Source organism: Triticum aestivum, chromosome 3D (genome assembly GCF_018294505.1).
Source record: "Triticum aestivum cultivar Chinese Spring chromosome 3D, IWGSC CS RefSeq v2.1, whole genome shotgun sequence".
Classification (NCBI taxonomy): domain Eukaryota; kingdom Viridiplantae; phylum Streptophyta; class Magnoliopsida; order Poales; family Poaceae; genus Triticum; species Triticum aestivum.
Window position 1 is genome coordinate 342,256,060 of NC_057802.1, and position 6,322 is coordinate 342,262,381.

Genomic DNA, 6,322 nt, shown 5'->3' on the forward strand with positions numbered 1-6,322 from the left:
TTGAAGTAGTATTTTGTTTTATTTCGCTAACGGAGCTCACGAGATTTTCTGTTAAGTTTTGTGTTGTGAAGTTTTCAAGTTTTGGGTTAAGATTTGATGGATTATGGAACAAGGAGTGGCAAGAGCCTAAGCTTGGGGATGCCCAAGGAACCCCAAGGTAAATCCAAGGACACCAAAAAGACAAAGCTTGGGGATGCCCCGGAAGGCATCCCCTCTTTCGTCCTCATCTATTGGTAAATTTACTTGGAGCTATATTTTTATTCACCACATGATATGTGTTTTGCTTGGAGCGTCTTGTATGATTTGAGTCTTTGTTTGTTAGTTTGCAACAATCATCCTTGCTGTACACACCTTTTGAGAGAGACACACATGATTCGGAATTTGTTAGAATACTCTATGTGCTTCACTTATATCTTTTGAGCTATATAGTTTTTGCTCTAGTGCTTCACTTATATCTTTTAGAGCACGGCGGTGGTTATATTTTATAGAAATTATTGATCTCTCATGCTTCACTTATATTATTTTGAGAGTCTTAAACAGCATGGTAATTTGCTTTAATTGTGAAATTAATCTTCCACATTGAGTTCATTGAATATCATGAGAAGTTAGATACTTGATAAGTGTTTTGAGATATAAAGGTGGTAATATTAGAGTGTGCTAGTTGAGTAATTTTGAAATTGAGAAATACTTGTGTTAAAGTTGGCATGTCCCATAGCATGCATGTATGGTAAAAGTTGTGTAACAATTTTGACACATAGGTGTTCTTTTATTGCTTTCCTTATGAGTGGCTGTCGGGGACGAGCGATGGTCTTTTCCTACCAATCTATCCCTCTAGGGGCATGCGTAGTAGTACTTTGCTTCAAGGGCTAATAAACTTTTGCAATAATTATATGAGTTCTTTATGACTAATGTGAGTCCATGGATTATACGCACTCTCAACCTTCCACAATTTTCTAGCCTCTAAGGTACCGCGCATTGCCCTTTCTCACCTTGAGAGTTGGTGCAAATTTCGTCGGTGCATCCAAACCCCGTGATATGATACGCTCTATCACACATAAGCCTCCTTATATATTCCTCAAAACAGCCACCATACCTACTTATCATGGCATTTCTATAGCCATTCCGAGATATATTGCCATGCAACTTTCCACCGTTCTGTTTATTATGACACGCTTCATCATTGTCGTATTGCTTTGCATGATCATTTAGTTGACATCGTATTTGTGGCAAAGCCACCATTCATAATTTTTTCATACATGTCACTCTTGATTCATTGCATATCCCGGTACACCGCCGGAGGCATTCACATAGAGTCATATTTTGTTCTAAGTATTGAGTTGTAATAGTTGAGTTGTAAATAATAAAAGTGTGATGATCATCATTATTAGAGCATTGTCCCATGCGAGGAAAGGATGATGGAGACTATGATTCCCCCACAAGTCGGGATGAGATTCCAGACTAAATAAAAAAGAAAAAAGAGGCCAAAGAAAAAAAGGCCCAAAGAAAAAAAGAAAAAGGAAAAAAAGAAAAAAATGAGAGAAAAAACAATGTTACTATCCTTTTTCCACACTTGTGCTTCAAAGTAGCACCATGATCTTCATGATAGAGAGTCTCCTATGTTGTCACTTTCATATACTAGTGGGAATTTTTCATTATAGAACTTGGCTTGTATATTCCAATGATGGGCTTCCTCAAAATGCCCTAGGTCTTCATGAGCAAGCAAGTTGGATGCACACCCACTTAGTTTCTTTTGTTGAGCTTTCATATATTTATAGCTCTAGTGCATCCGTTGCATGGCAATCCCTAGTCCTCTCATTGACATCAATTGATGGGCATCTCCATAGCCTATTGATTAGCCGCGTCAATGTGAGACTTTCTACCTTTTTGTCTTCTCTCGTAACCCCCATCATTATACTTTATTCCACCCATAGTGCTATATCCATGGCTTGCGCTCATGTATTGCGTAAGAGTTGAAAAGGCTGAAGCGCATTAAAAGTATGATACAATTGCTCGGCTTGTCATCGGGGTTATGCATGATGAGAACATTTGTGTTACAATATTGAAACATGGCCTAACTATATGATTTTGTAGGGATAAGCTTTCTTTGGCTATGTTATTTTGATAAGACATAATTGCTTGGTTAGCATGATTGAAGTATTAGTGTTTTTATGTCAATATTAAACTTTTATCTTGAATCTTTCAGATCTAAATATTCATGCCACAATAAAAAGATTTAAATTGAGAATTATGCTAAGAAGCATTCCACATCAAAAATTCTGTTTTTATCATTTACCTACTAGAGGACGAGCAGGAATTAAGCTTGGGGATGCTTGATACGTCTCGAACGTATCTATAATTTTTTCTTGTTCCATGTTATTATATATTCTGTTTTGGATGTTTAACGGGCTTATTTATACACTATTATATTATTTTTGGGACTAACCTATTAACCGGAGGCCCAGCCCAAATTGCTGTTTTTTTGCCTATTTCAGTGTTTCGCAGAAAAAGGATATCAAACGGAGTCCAAACGGAATGAAACCTTCGGGAGCGTGATTTTTGGAACAAACGTGATCCAGAGGACTTGGAGTGGACCTCAAGCAACCAACAAGGTGGCCACGAGGCAGGGGGCACGCCTACTCCCCCCCCCCAGGCGTGCCCTCCACCCTCGTGGGCCCCTCGTGGCTCCACTGACCTACTTCTTCCTCCTATATATACCTACGTATCCCCAAACCATCAGAAGCGACCGTGAAAACCTAATTCCACCGCTGCAACCTTCTGTACCCGTGAGATCCCATCTTGGGGCCTTTTCCGGCGTCCTGCCGGAGGGGGCATCGATCACGGAGGGCTTCTACATCAACACCATAGCCTCTCCGATGATGTGTGAGTAGTTTACCTCAGACCTTCGGGTCCATAGTTATTAGCTAGATGGCTTCTTCTCTCTCTTTGGATCTCAATACAAAGTTCTCCTCGATTCTCTTGGAGGTCTATTCGATGTAATCTTCTTTTGCGGTGTGTTTGTCGAGATCCGATGAATTGTAGGTTTATGATCAAGATTATCTATGAACAATATATGAATCACCTCTGAATTCTTTTATGTATGCTTGGTTATCTTTGCAAGTCTCTTCGAATTATCAGTTTGGTTTGGCCTACTAGATTGATCTTTCTTGCAATGGGAGAAGTGCTTAGCTTTGGGTTCAATCTTGCGGTGCTCGATCCCAGTGACAGTAGGGGAAACGACACGTATTGTATTGTTGCCATCGAGAATAAAAAGATGGGGTTTATATCATATTGCATGAGTTTATCCCTCTACATCATGTCATCTTGCTTAAAGCGTTACTCCGTTCTTATGAACTTAATACTCTAGATGCATGCTGGATAGCGGTCGATGTGTGGAGTAATAGTAGTAGATGCAGGCAGGAGTCGGTCTACTTGTCACGGACGTGATGCCTATATACATGATCATACCTAGATATTCTCATAACTATGCTTAATTCTATCAATTGCTCGACAGTAATTCGTTCACCCACCGTAATACTTATGCTCTTGAGAGAAGCCACTAGTGAAACCTATGGCCCCCGGGTCTATTTTCCATCATATTAATCTCCCGTTATTTCCATTACTATTTACTTTGCTTTCTTTACTTTTACTCTTTGTCATAAAAATACCAAAAATATTATCTTATCATCTCTATCAGATCTCACTCTCGTAAGTGACCGTGAAGGGATTGACAACCCCTTTATCGCGTTGGTTGCGAGGTTCTTATTTGTTTGTGTAGGTGCAAGGGACTTGAGCGTGACCTCCTACTGGATTGATACCTTGGTTCTCAAAAACTGAGGGAAATACTTACGCTACTTTACTGCATCACCCTTTCCTCTTCAAGGGAAAACCAACGCAGTGCTCAAGAGGTAGCAAGGTGGAGCAACGAGAGAAGGCCGCCGCGGCCGCCCTGGTCTCGGCGCAGGTTGAGCTGGCCTCCGCCCGCGCCGAGCTGCTTTCTCTTCAGCAGCGAGTCGCCAACGCTAAGTCCTTTGCACAGCAGAGCAGGGAGGAAGTGCTTCAGCGGCGGACGCTGGAGCGCGTGCACGCCCCTATGCTCCAAGGCCTCGGGAACAGGGCCAACACGGCGCTGGGCAACATCTGCGACGAAAATGCCCCTCATCCCCATGCGAACGATTATGCCAGTCACCTCTGCTTCTTCACCGACGTGGTAACGCATATGGAGAACCGATCCGAGAGGGCTCGCCAGCTTGTTGAAGAGAGGAGTCGTGGCCTACTCGGGCGCGCGTTCTCCCGCGTCTTCAGCCACCTCTAGAACACCTACCCCAACTTCGATTTTGACGCCGCCATTGCCCCCGTGCCTGAGGCCATCCGGGGCGATCTGGCACGATGGGTGGAAGAAAATGTGGATGCGCTAGTCAGGGCCTTTGCTTCTGATGACGACGCGATGGTGGTTGCGGCGGATGAAGGCGACATGGTCGACGACGGCGAGGGCGGCGCCGGCGATGGTGATGGTGATGGTGATGCCAGCGATGGCGACAGTGACGCCAGCGACGCGTCTGAAGACGACCTGGGGGACGCAGTGAGCGACGTGTCCGATTGAACCCGTGCTTCCCTGTTGTTTATCCTACATGCGAAAACTTGGGCGCAGCCCTAGAAGTTGTAAGAGCATTTTGGGAGGGGAAGCCCCTCATGTAAACAGATTACTGCCTCTATTCTTTAGGCCAAGCTGGGTATGTGTCTTCGTGAGCCTGTGAGCCTTGTCGTGAGTTTGCTGTTGTGGTTTACCTTAGCCAGGACAGGTCCCGAACTGGCTCGTGAGGTTGGGAGTTTCTGAGGAGCCTGCCAATCCGTCCGAGAGGGCCTCGCGAGAAGCAAGTGCCGGCGATGGCAGGGCATGTGTGCAGCGCGTGCGCTATACCCAGCCCCCGCTCGCGAGGGGCTCGCGAGGGGGAGGCAGCGGGCGCGAACTCCAAATCAAGGTAAGGAACCAGATTGCAAGAAATCGCACGAACGAGAAAAGGCACCCCCCGCGTACACAAATGAAAATTCAACTCCAAACTTAAATCCAAAGCCAGAAGGCAGGGCTACAGAAAAGAGGTTAAAAGCAAATGGCCGCGTCCGGCGCCTAGTCTAGTCTTCTTGTCTTCTCACTAGCGCAGAGCTAAGTGTTGCCACTAGGACGTGGGAGGGAGCCCCCGAGGCCCGAGGGCGGCACTCCTGAGACTCCGGGGCGTGTACAGCCCCACTCATTATTACGTGAGAGTGTCACGAGCGGAGACCTTCACAGGCGCGAGCCTTACTTCATATTGCCAGACAAGGCCCCGCCTTGCGCCACCCTCGACCACCATTGGGGGCGTCCGGAAACTAGAACGATTCCATGGGGCAAAGGGGACGCCAGCGGCGCCCTTGGAGACCACGGGTCCTCTGCTGGGGGAAGGCTCACCAGCGCCTCCCCGATAGAGGGCCTACCTCCGGGGGGTGCCTTGCTCTATGCAGCGCGGGGAGGGGCCTTGCTTCCGGCCCCTCCCCTGCAGCCCCCGGTGCGCTCCTCCTGGCGGAAGGGAGGCCGTCGAGTTGGGGCCACCATCCGCCGCTGTGACCTGATCCTCCTGCGACCCATGGTTAGCGTAAGCTTGCTCCTGATACGGTCGGTGAGGCTCCCCGGAGGCTCCTGGAAGGCCTCAGCTTCTAGCGCCTCCTCCTCCCAGCCTGGCTCAAGGAACGAGCCAGGGTCGTCTTCCATCATGTACTCCTGGTCCACCATGCGGGGCACGTAGCCTCCGAGGCCGTCGCCTCGAAGACCTCGCTGAAGTGCCCCACGCTCCACGTTGCCCGGCCCAGCGCACCGCCTTGAGAATGGTAGGGCGGTATCCCGCCGGGGCCGTAGGTGGCAACGCTCGTGCCCGCGCCCATCGGAGGTGGCGCGGGTGCGATTGGGCGTCCGGTGCTGCTGGTCGCGCCGGCGTCGATGAAGCCTCTTGGTGCGCCCGAGGGCACGCCGGCGCGGCGAGGCCCGCCGTGCGATCCGGCCGCGGCCTGAGGCATAAGTAGGGAGCAGAAGGGCGGTGCTCCCGAGGCCGCGACGTCCAGGAGCTCGGCGTCGCGCTCTAGCAACGCATCCCGGCCGCTCCCCATTAACCGGCAGCGCAGCAGCTCCCGAGCCACCATGAGCGCAGCCCTCATGTTTGCTTGTTCCCGTCGGGTGTGCGGCGCCGTGGCCGCAGCGTGGCTTGAGGCCCTTGCGGCTGCCCACGCTTGGCGTGGAGTAAGGGCGGACGGTGCGCGTGCTGGTTGGGGCGCAGGGTCGAGGTCTTCTTGGGCA